The sequence below is a fragment of the Lampetra fluviatilis genome, chromosome 70 (genome assembly GCF_964198595.1).
Source record: "Lampetra fluviatilis chromosome 70, kcLamFluv1.1, whole genome shotgun sequence".
Classification (NCBI taxonomy): domain Eukaryota; kingdom Metazoa; phylum Chordata; class Hyperoartia; order Petromyzontiformes; family Petromyzontidae; genus Lampetra; species Lampetra fluviatilis.
In genome coordinates, this window is record NC_136344.1 from 2,420,074 (window position 1) to 2,434,102 (window position 14,029).

The 14,029-nt window shown below is 54.4% G+C and overlaps 1 long non-coding RNA gene across 1 annotated transcript in view; it reads right to left on the bottom strand.

Moving 5' to 3' along the window:
• Positions 1-11,465: 11,465 nt before the first annotated feature.
• Positions 11,466-14,029, bottom strand: part of LOC144952794 (uncharacterized) — a 29,616-nt gene continuing 27,052 nt past the window's right edge. The window contains exon 3 of the long non-coding RNA XR_013640695.1: positions 11,466-11,533. This is a non-coding gene — a long non-coding RNA (uncharacterized LOC144952794). The remainder of the gene's footprint in view (positions 11,534-14,029) is intronic.

The window sequence follows — 14,029 nt, forward strand, 5'->3', positions numbered from 1 at the left end:
ATGGGCAGTGTTGAGTCTATGGTGCAGTGTTGAGTCTATGGTGCAGTGTTGAGTCTATGGGCAGTGTTGAGTCTATGGGCAGTGTTGAGTCTATGGGCAGTGCTGAGCATATGGGCAGTGTTGAGTCTATGGTGCAGTGTTGAGTCTGTGGGCAGTGTTGAGTCTATGGGCAGTGCTGAGTCTATGGGCAGTGTTGAGCCTATGGTGCAGTGTTGAGCCTATGGGCAGTGTTGAGCCTATGGTGCAGTGTTGAGCCTATGGGCAGTGTATGGGGAGTGTTGAGTCTATGGGCAATGTTGAGCATATGGGCAGTGTTGAGTCTATGGGCAATGTTGAGCATATGGGCAGTGTTGAGTCTATGGGCAATGTTGAGCATATGGGCAGTGTTGAGTCTATAGGCAATGCATGGGCAGTGTTGAGTCTGAGCAGTGTTCAATCTATGGTCAAAGTATGTGTAGTGTCGAGTCTATGGGAAATGTATGGGTAGTGGTGAGTCTATGGGCAGTGTTGAGTCTATGGGAAATGTATGGTTAGTGGTGAGTCTATGAAAAATGTATGGGTAGTGGTGAGTCTATGGGAAATGTATGGGTAGTGGTGAGTCTATGGGAAATGTATGGGTAGTGGTGAGTCTATGGGCAGTGTTGAGTCTATGGGAAATGTATGGTTAGTGGTGAGTCTATGAAAAATGTATGGGTAGTGGTGAGTCTATGGGAAATGTATGGGTAGTGGTGAGTCTATGGGCAGTGTTGAGTCTATGGGAAATGTATGGTTAGTGGTGAGTCTATGGGAAATGTATGGGTAGTGGTGAGTCTATGGGCAGTGTTGAGTCTATGGGAAATGTATGGTTAGTGGTGAGTCTATGGGAAATGTATGGGTAGTGGTGAGTCTATGGGCAGTGTTGAGTCTATGGGAAATGTATGGTTAGTGGTGAGTCTATGGGTGGTGTTGAGTCTATGGGTAATGTATGGGTAGTGTTGAGTCTATGGGCAATATAAAGGTAGTGCTGAGCCTATGGGGAATGTATGGGCAGTGTTAAGTCTGGGTTAACATATGGGTAGTGTTGAGTCTATGGGCAGTGTATGGATAGTGTTGAGTATGGGAAATGTATGGATAGTGTTGAGTCTATGGGAAATGTATGGGTAGTGTTGAGACTATGGGCAGTGTTGAGTCTATGGGCAGTGTATGGGCAGTGTTGAGTCTATGGGCAGTGTTGAGTCTATGGGCAGTGTATGGGTAGTGTTGAGTCTATGGGCAGTGTTGAGTTAATGGGCAGTGTATGGGCAGTGTTGAGTCTATGGGCAGTGTATGGGTAGTGTTGAGACTATGGGCAGTGTTGAGTCTATGGGCAGTGTATGGGTAGTGCTGAGTCTATGGGCAGTGTATGGGTAGTGCTGAGTCTATGGGCAGTGTATGGGTAGTGCTGAGTCTATGGGCAGTGTATGGGTAGTGCTGAGTCTATGGGCAGTGTATGGGCAGTGTTGAGTCTATGGGCAGTGTTGAGTCTATGGGCAGTGTATGGGTAGTGTTGAGTCTATGGGCAGTGTATGGGTAGTGTTGAGACTATGGGCAGTGTATGGGTAGTGTTGAGTCTATGGGCAGTGTATGGGTAGTGTTGAGTCTATGGGCAGTGTATGGGTAGTGTTGAGTCTATGGGCAGTGTATGGGTAGTGCTGAGTCTATGGGCAGTGTATGGGTAGTGCTGAGTCTATGGGCAGTGTATGGGCAGTGTTGAGTCTATGGGCAGTGTTGAGTCTATGGGCAGTGTATGGGTAGTGTTGAGTCTATGGGCAGTGTATGGGTAGTGTTGAGACTATGGGCAGTGTATGGGTAGTGTTGAGTCTATGGGCAGTGTATGGGTAGTGTTGAGTCTATGGGCAGTGTATGGGTAGTGTTGAGTCTACGGGCAGTGTATGGGTAGTGTTGAGTCTACAGATACTCAAGAGATACACAGAGACCCACAGAGACTCATAGAGATACATTAAAGACAGTGACATTAACTCATGAACACATTCCTGCTGCTGCCATCATCACCACCACCACCAAAGACAAAGACCCCCCATATAGCCTTCACAGACTGTTGGGGCAAGTGCTATTAGCGAGGGGGCGGGTGGCCAACACCACGCCCGGCCACCTTTGTCTCCCCAGCGGCGACGTGTTTACACACCGCACCAGGTACTTATTTGAGGCCGAGTCGACCTAGGCGAGGCACAGGACAGGTTCAGATAATCGTCACCGGTGTTGGCCGTGAGCGGGAATCGAACTCGGATCACGAGGTGCATAGCGCAGCGCTAAGCTGCAACGCCACCGCCCCCCACCTACCACCATCAGCAGCACCAAATACAAAGATCCCCCGTATAGCCTTAACAGACTGTTGAGTAGAGGTCGCAAACGGGTTTTGATTCCTTACCCGTACCCGTACCCGGCCGCACCAGGGTCGCAAATGGGTACCCGTACCCGTACCCGGCCAGGTACGGGTACCCGTTCCCTACCCGTACCCTACCCGAAATGAGTGACAAACGGTTAATCACCAGTGACTCACGGCCTACCCGTACCCGGCCGCACCAGGGTCGCAAACGGCTACCCGTACCCGGCCAGGTACGGGTACCCGTTCCCTACCCGTACCCTATCCGAAATGAGTGACAAACGGTTAATCACCAGTGACTCACGGCCTACCCGTACCCGGCCGCACCAGGGTCGCAAACGGCTACCCGTACCCGTACCCGGCCGGGTACGGGTAGCCGGGTATCGGGTAGGGTACGGGTATCGGGTACCCGGTTGCGACCTCTGAGCAGCGCCCATCACGAGCCTCCTCCACAGAGGCCAATCTTGACACCGCTGGTACCAGTCATCGGCAAGTCCACTCAACTCCACATCCTCCCGGACCGCATCGGTCCGTCTCTTCTCCAGCCTGTGTGTCGTGCCTGTTTAGGCCCCTCTATGCGGTCAAACGGAAGATGCTTGGGCATGAGGTGGCTGGGCATGCGGGCAACATCACCCAGCCAATGCAGCTTTGCCTGCCGGAGGAGCTCACCGATGGGACTTTGTCCAGCTCTCTCAAGGAACTGTGAGCTCACCACACAATCCAGCCTGCAGGTTAAACCCAGGATGGACCGTAGGCGTGCCAGCCATGAATGTTTCTAACTGGCGCAGATGTTCCATTAGAGGGGTCCACGTTTCACAAGCGTAGAAAAGTGAGGGCTTGACTGTCACCACCATCATCAGCACCACCACCATCATCATCAGCACCACCACCACTACTACTACCATCATAATCAGCAGCACCACCACCACTACCACCAACATCATCAGCAGCACCACCACCACTACCACCAACATCATCAGCAGCACCACCACCACTACCACCAACATCATCATCAGCAGCACCACTACCACCAACATCATCAGCAGCACCACTACCACCAACATCATCAGCAGCACCACTACCACCAACATCATCAGCAGCACCACTACCACCAACATCATCAGCAGCACCACCACCACCACTACTACTACCATCATAATCAGCAGCAGCACCACCACCACGACCACCATCATCATCATCAGCACCACCACCACCACTACTACCATCATAATCAGCAGCACCACCACCACTACCACCAACATCATCAGCACCATCAGCAGCACCACCACCACCATCATCATCATCAGCAGCATCCCCACCACCATCATCATCAGCAGCACCACCACCACCACCACCACCATAATCATCAGCACCACCATCACTACCACCATAATCATCATCAGCACCACCACCACTTCCACCAACATCATCAGCACCATCAGCAGCAGCACCACCATCAGCAGCACCACCATCAGCAGCATCACCACCACCACCATCATCATCAGCACCGCCACCACCACCACTACCACCAACATCATCAGCAGCACCATCATCAGCACCACCACCATCATCATCAGCAGCACCACCACCACCACCATCATCAGCAGCAGCACCGCCACATCATCATCATCATCAGCAGCAGCACCACCACTACCACCAACATCATCAGCACCACCAGCAGCACCGCCACCATCATCATCATCAGCAGCAGCACCACTACCACCAACATCATCAGCACCATCATCAGCAGCACCACCATCATCAGCAGCACCACCACCACTACCACCAACATCATCAGCACCATCATCAGCAGCACCACCATCATCAGCAGCACCACCACCACCACTACCACCATCATCATCATCAGCACCACCACCACTACCACCAACATCATCAGCACCATCATCAGCAGCACCACCACCATCATCATCAGCAGCACCACCACCATCACCACCACTACCACCAACATCATCAGCACCATCATCAGCAGCACCACCACCATCATCAGCAGCACCACCACCACTACCACCAACATCATCAGCACCATCATCAGCACCATCATCATCATCAGCAGCACCACCACCACCGAGACCAGAACAGAACCACCGTTCAAAAAAACAAAAACGGGGGTTTCATTAACCGAAGCCGGATTAGCGGCGGCCGTGGGCTCCGTGACGGGCGCGTCGGGGCGTTGCCGGGCAACATCGGCGAGGAGAGGAGCCGGAGCCGGCAAAATCCTCCACACGCCAGCGCCGGTAACGGCACGTGGGTCACGGCCTCCATCACACCGAGAGCCAAGGGCACAGCCCATTCCCTGCCCCACCTCCGGCAAGCCGTCAGCCCGTGCCACTGCTGAAAGGAAGGTAAGGCAAGGCCTCTCTCGCAAGGCCAAGGGGGGCGATTTGCACGCTCGTGTGTGTCTGGCAAGCAGCGGTAGCGGTCGGGGTTTTTGCTCGAGTGAACGCTGGTGGCATTGCGCAGATGTTTTATAGGCAAGGACATGGTTATGACTTTCAGTGTCTCTCTCCTTCTTGGTTCTTTCGGTAAAGTCACGTAGAAGGGAAGTAATAAAATAATAAAACGTAATAAAATAATTCTCACGACGCAAGCAGCCGTCCTCAGGTGAAGAATGAAACTTGCACCAAGCTTGGAGCGACTATTTCAGCTGGGTTGGAGGGGGAGGAAGAGCGCCTTGACAAAATAATTTGCATATCAAGAGGAATTGAGCAGATTTATGGGAAATGCGTAGGAGGTGGGCGGGGGGTTTCAAAGACATATTATGCCCGTGCATTGTGCAGGATTAGCAGCATCAAAGGGAGGGGATAGGGGGTCGCATTAACAAAAAATCAGTGTCTCATCATCAGCAGTCAGGCTCTGCTTGAACCAACGCTGGTGCATTGCCCAGATGATTATAGGGAGAAGCTGGTTTCGACAATCAGTGTCTCATCAGCAGTCACGCTCTGCTTGAACGAACGCTGATGAAATACCCCAGATGATTATAGGGAGAAGCTGGTTTCGACAATCAGTGTCTCATCATCATCAGCAGTCAGGCTCTGCTTGAACCAACGCTGGTGCATTGCCCAGATGATTATAGGGAGAAGCTGGTTTCGACAATCAGTGTCTCATCATCATCAGCAGTCAGGCTCTGCTTGAACCAACGCTGGTGCATTGCCCAGATGATTATAGGGAGAAGCTGGTTTCGACAATCAATGTCTCATCATCAGCAGCAGTCAGGCTCTGCTTGAACCAACGCTGGTGCATTGCCCAGATGATTATAGGGAGAAGCTGGTTTCGACAATCAATGTCTCATCATCAGCAGCAGTCAGGCTCTGCTTGAAGTAACGTTGGTGCACTGCCCACATGATTATAGGGACAAGCTGGTTTCGGCATCCAGTGTTTCATCATCAGCAGTCAGACTCTGCTTGAACCAACGCTGTTGAACTGCCCCAGATGATTATAGGGAAAAGCTGGTTTCGACAATCAGTGTCTCATCATCAGCAGTCAGGCTCTGCTTGAACAAATGCTGTTGAACTGCCCCAGATGATTATAGGGACAAGCTGGTTTCGGCATTCAGTGTCTCATCAGCAGCAGTCAGGCTCTGCTTGAACCAACGCTGGTGCATTGCCGAGATGATTATAGGGAGAAGCTGGTTTCGACAATCAGTGTCTCATCATCAGCAGCAGTCACGCTCTGCTTGAACGAACGCTGATGAAATACCCCAGATGATTATAGGTGGGGTGGGTGGGTGAGTGGGGTGGGTGGGTGGGAGAGTGGGGTGGGTGGGGTGGGTGAGTGGGCGAGTGGATGGGAGAGTGGGGTTGGTGGGTGGATGATTTGGTGGGTGGGTGGTTGAGTGAGTGAGTGGGTGGATGATTGGGTCAGTGGGTGGGTTGAGCCGAAACGATCGTAACGCTCACCCAACCACGTGACCGTTTCATTTGTTCTGGCTGCAACGTTTGGTGGCCGGGTGTTTGTAACGATACAGAATTCGGGACAGGGTCTCTGCAGTGATGGTTTACCCTCTGCGACACGGCCATTGTAGACCCAGAGACAGACCCAGACACGGCCATTATGGACCCACAGACAGACTCAGACACGGCCATTATGGACCCACAGACAGACACAGACACGGCCATTGTAGACCCACAGACAGACCCAGACACGGCCATTATGAACCCACAGACAGACCCAGACACATCCATTATGGACCCACAGACAGACCCAGACACGGACATTATGGACCCACAGACAGACCCAGACACGGCCATTGTGGACCCACAGACAGACACAGATACGGACATTGTGGACCCACAGACAGACCCAGACACGGCCATTATGGACCCACAGACAGACACAGACACGGCCATTATGGACCCACAGACAGACCCAGACACAGCCATTATGAACCCACAGACAGACCCAGACACGGACATTGTAGACCCACAGACAGACACGGCCATTGTAGACCCACAGACAGACACAGACACGGCCATTATGAACCCACAGACAGACCCAGACACATCCATTATGGACCCACAGACAGACCCAGACACGGACATTATGGACCCACAGACAGACCCAGACACATCCATTATGGACCCACAGACAGACCCAGACACGGACATTATGGACCCACAGACAGACCCAGACACATCCATTATGGACCCACAGACAGACCCAGACACGGACATTATGGACCCACAGACAGACACAGACACGTCCATTATGGACCCACAGACAGACCCAGACACGGACATTATGGACCCACAGACAGACACAGACACGTCCATTATGGACCCACAGACAGACACAGACACGTCCATTATGGACCCACAGACAGACCCAGACACGGACATTATGGACCCACAGACAGACCCAGACACGGACATTATGGACCCACAGACAGACCCAGACACGTCCATTATGGACCCACAGACAGACCCAGACACGGACATTATGGACCCACAGACAGACCCAGACACGGACATTATGGACCCACAGACAGACCCAGACACATCCATTATGGACCCACAGACAGACACGTCCATTGTGGACCCACAGACAGACCCAGACACGTCCATTATAGACACACAGACCCAGACACGGCCATTATGGACCCACAGACAGACACAGACACGGCCATTATGGACCCACAGACAGACCCAGACACGTCCATTATGGACCCACAGACAGACACAGACACGGCCATTATGGACCCACAGACAGACACAGACACGGCCATTATGGACCCACATACAGACCCAGACACGGCCATTATGGACCCACAGACAGACCCAGACACGGACATTATGGACCCACAGACAGACACAGACACGGCCATTATGGACCCACAGACAGACACAGACACGGCCATTATGGACCCACAGACAGACCCAGACACGGACATTATGGACCCACAGACAGACACAGACACGGCCATTATGGACCCACAGACAGACCCAGACACGGCCATTATGGACCCACAGACAGACCCAGACACGGACATTATGGACCCACAGACAGACCCAGACACGGACATTATGGACCCACAGACAGACCCAGACACGTCCATTATGGACCCACAGACAGACACAGACACGTCCATTATGGACCCACAGACAGACCCAGACACATCCATTATGGACCCACAGACAGACCCAGACACGGACATTATGGACCTACAGACAGACCCAGACACATCCATTATGGACCCACAGACAGACCCAGACACGGACATTATGGACCCACAGACAGACACAGACACATCCATTATGGACCCACAGACAGACCCAGACACATCCATTATGGACCCACAGACAGACCCAGACACATCCATTATGGACCCACAGACAGACACGTCCATTGTGGACCCACAGACAGACCCAGACACGTCCATTATAGACACACAGACCCAGACACGGCCATTATGGACCCACAGACAGACACAGACACGGCCATTATGAACCCACAGACAGACCCAGACACGTCCATTATGGACCCACAGACAGACCCAGACACGGCCATTATGGACCCACAGACAGACACAGACACGGACATTATGAACCCACAGACAGACACAGACACGGCCATTATGAACCCACAGACAGACCCAGACACGGACATTATGAACCCACAGACAGACACAGACACGTCCATTATGGACCCACAGACAGACACAGACACGGACATTATGAACCCACAGACAGACACAGACACGGCCATTATGGACCCACAGACAGACCCAGACACGTCCATTATGGACCCACAGACAGACACAGACACGGCCATTATGGACCCACAGACAGACACAGACACGGCCATTATGAACCCACAGACAGACCCAGACACGTCCATTATGGACCCACAGACAGACCCAGACACGTCCATTATGGACCCACAGACAGACACAGACACGGCCATTATGGACCCACAGACAGACACAGACACGGCCATTATGGACCCACATACAGACCCAGACACGGACATTATGGACCCACAGACAGACCCAGACACGTCCATTATGGACCCACAGACAGACACAGACACGGCCATTATGGACCCACAGACAGACCCAGACACGTCCATTATGGACCCACAGACAGACCCAGACACGGACATTATGGACCCACAGACAGACCCAGACACATCCATTATGGACCCACAGACAGACACGTCCATTGTGGACCCACAGACAGACCCAGACACGTCCATTATAGACACACAGACCCAGACACGGCCATTATGGACCCACAGACAGACACAGACACGGCCATTATGGACCCACAGACAGACCCAGACACGTCCATTATGGACCCACAGACAGACACAGACACGGCCATTATGGACCCACAGACAGACACAGACACGGCCATTATGGACCCACATACAGACACAGACACGGCCATTATGGACCCACAGACAGACCCAGACACATCCATTATGGACCCCCAGACAGACCCAGACACGTCCATTATGGACCCACAGACAGACACAGACACGGCCATTATGGACCCACAGACAGACACAGACACGTCCATTATGGACCCACAGACAGACACAGACACGGCCATTATGGACCCACAGACAGACCCAGACACATCCATTATGGACCCACAGACAGACACAGACACGGACATTATGGACCCACAGACAGACCCAGACACATCCATTATGGACCCACAGACAGACACAGACACGTCCATTATGGACCCACAGACAGACACAGACACGGCCATTATGGACCCACAGACAGACACGGCCATTATGGACCCACAGACAGACCCAGACACGGACATTATGAACCCACATACAGACCCAGACACGTCCATTATGGACCCACAGACAGACCCAGACACGTCCATTATGGACCCACAGACAGACACAGACACGGCCATTATGGACCCACAGACAGACCCAGACACGGACATTATGGACCCACATACAGACCCAGACACGTCCATTATGGACCCACAGACAGACCCAGACACGTCCATTATGGACCCACAGACAGACACAGACACGGCCATTATGGACCCACAGACAGACCCAGACACGGACATTATGGACCCACAGACAGACCCAGACACATCCATTATGGACCCACAGACAGACCCAGACACGTCCATTATGGACCCACAGACAGACCCAGACACGTCCATTATGGACCCACAGACAGACCCAGACACATCCATTATGAACCCACAGACAGACACAGACACGGCCATTATGGACCCACAGACAGACCCAGACACGTCCATTATGGACCCACAGACAGACCCAGACACGTCCATTATGGACCCACAGACAGACACAGACACGTCCATTATGGACCCACAGACAGACACAGACACGTCCATTATGGACCCACAGACAGACACAGACACGGCCATTATGGACCCACAGACAGACACAGACACGGCCATTATGGACCCACATACATACCCAGACACGGACATTATGGACCCACAGACAGACCCAGACACGTCCATTATGGACCCACAGACAGACCCAGACACGTCCATTATGGACCCACAGACAGACACAGACACGGCCATTATGGACCCACAGACAGACCCAGACACGGCCATTATGAACCCACAGACAAACCCAGACACGGACATTATGGACCCACAGACAGACACAGACACGGCCATTATGGACCCACAGACAGACCCAGACACGGCCATTATGAACCCACAGACAGACCCAGACACGGCCATTATGAACCCACAGACAGACCCAGACACGGCCATTATGAACCCACAGACAGACACAGACACAGCCATTGTAGACCCACAGACAGACCCAGACACGGCCATTATGGACCCACAGACAGACCCAGACACGGCCATTGTAGACCCACAGACAGACACAGACACGGCCATTGTAGACCCACAGACAGACACAGACACGGCCATTGTAGACCCACAGACAGACACAGACACGGCCATTATGGACCCACAGACACAGACACGTCCATTATTGACCCACAGACAGACACAGACACGGCCATTATGAACCCACAGACAGACACATACACGGCCATTATGGACCCACAGACAGACACATACACGGCCATTATGGACCCACAGACAGACACATACACGGCCATTATGGACCCACAGACACAGACACGGCCATTATGGACCCACAGACAGACCCAGACACGGACATTATGGACCCACAGACACAGACACGTCCATTATTGACCCACAGACAGACACAGACACGGCCATTATGAACCCACAGACAGACACATACACGGCCATTATGGACCCACAGACAGACACATACACGGCCATTATGGACCCACAGACAGACACATACACGGCCATTATGGACCCACAGACACAGACACGGCCATTATGGACCCACAGACAGACCCAGACACGGACATTATGGACCCACAGACACAGACACGTCCATTATGGACCCACAGACAGACACAGACACGTCCATTATGGACCCACAGACAGACACAGACACGTCCATTATGGACCCACAGACAGACACAGACACGGCCATTATAAACCTCCTTGAGCCAGAGAGAAAGAAAGAGAAACACCAACACCCAGGGCTACAACCCAGCTAACTCAGCTGCGCTGGCTAAATGTCTAAGCATCTCACCTGGCAATTGATGTCTTGAAACGGTGTTCCAGTCACCTCTGGACCCTGGACACACACACAAAGACAAAGAACCACCTCGTGTAGCTCTAACAGACTGTCGGGGCAAGTGCTGTTAGCTAGTGGCACCTATGAAGGCCGGCTCGGCACACGAGGGGGGGGGGGGGTGGGTGGCCAGCACCACACCTGGCCGCCTTTGTCTCCCCAGTGGCGATGTTTACACACCGCACCAGGCACCTACTTGAGACCGAGTCCACCTAGGGAAGGCTCAGGACCAGTTCAGATAATCGTCACTGGTGTCGGCCGTGAGTGGGAATCGAACTCGGGTCGCCGGGTTCGTAGCATAGTGCAATAACCCCCACCACAGCCGCCACCACAGATGACACCACCGCCGATACCCACACAGCCACCACCACAACTACCACCGTAACTGCAGCCACCACCGACACCACCACTGCCACCGCCACCCACACAGCCACCACCACCACCTACACCACAACCGCCACCCACACAGCCACCGCCACAACCACCACCGTAACTGCAGCCACCACCGACACCACCACCCAAACTGCCACCGCCACCACCGTAACTGCAGCCACCACCGACACCACCACCGCCACCCACACAGCCACCACCACCACCGTAACTGCAGCCACCACCGACACCACCACCGCCACCCACACAGCCACCACCACCACCGTAACTGCAGCCACCACCGACACCACCACCGCCACCCACACAGCCACCACCACCGTAACTGCCGCCACCACCACCACCGATACCACCACAACCACCACCTACAGCACAACCGCCACCCACACAGCCACCGCCACAACCACCACCGTAATTGCAGCCACCACCGACACCACCACCACCACCTACACCACCACCGCCACCCACACAGCCACCGCCACCACCGTAACTGCAGCCACCACCGACACCACCACCGCCACCGCCACCCACACAGCCACCACCACCACCGTAATTGCAGCCACCACCGACACCACCACCACCGCCACCCACACAGCCACCGCCACCACCGTAACTGCAGCCACCACAGACACCGACACCACCACCACCACCTACAGCACACCACCGCCCTCTGCAGTGTGTCGTTTGACATCTCATTTCGGAGTGGCTGCGACACGGTCACCATGAGCCACCTAGTGGCCAGTGTGGGGAGTCCGTATCCCGGTGGCTTCTAACAGGACAACCACCACCAGCAACCACCATCACCACGACTACCATCACCACCACCAGCAGCAACACCAACAGCACCACCACCAGCACCACCAGCACCACCAGCACCACCAGCACCACCAGCACCACCAGCACCACCAGCACCACCACCACCACCACCACCAGAACCAACACCACCACCAGAACCAACACCAACAGCACCACCACCAGAACCACCACCACCACCACCAGCACCACCAGCAGCACCACCACCACCACCACCACCAGCAGCACCACCATCAGCACCACCACCACCATCAGCACCACCACCACCACCACCACCATCAGCACCACCACCAGCAGCAGCACCACCACCATCAGCACCACCATCAGCACCACCACCATCATCAGCACCACCATCAGCACCACCACCATCAGCACCACCACCAACAGCACCACCACCAGCAGCAGCAGCACCACCAGCAGCAGCAGCACCACCATCAGCACCACCACCATCAGCACCACCACCACCATCAGCACCACCACCATCAGCACCACCACCACCATCAGCACCACCACCAACAGCACCACCACCAGCAGCAGCACCACCAGCAGCAGCACCACCACCATCAGCACCACCATCAGCACCACCACCAGCAGCAGCACCAGCAGCACCACCACCACCACCATCAGCACCACCACCACCATCACCACCACCACCACCACCACCACCAACAGCACCACCACCACCAACAGCACCACCACCACCAACAGCACCACCACCACCAACAGCACCACCACCAGCAGCAGCACCACCACCACCACCATCATCATCACCACCACCACCACCACCACCATCAGCACCACCACCACCAACAGCACCACCACCAGCAGCAGCACCACCATCACCACCACCACCACCATCAGCACCACCACCAGCAGCACCACCACCACCAACAGCACCACCACCATCAGCACCACCACCATCAGCACCACCACCATCAGCACCACCACCATCAGCACCACCACCATCAGCACCACCACCATCAGCACCACCACCATCAGCACCACCACCATCAGCACCACCACCATCAGCACCACCACCACCACCAACAGCACCACCACCACCAACAGCACCACCACCAACAGCACCACCACCAGCAGCAGCACCACCACCACCATCAGCACCACCACCACCAACAGCACCACCACCAACAGCACCACCACCAACAGCAGCACCACCACCACCATCACCACCACCATCAGCACCACCACCATCAGCAGCACCACCACCACCAACAGCACCACCACCATCAGCACCACCACCACCAACAGCACCACCACCAACAGCACCACCACCAACAG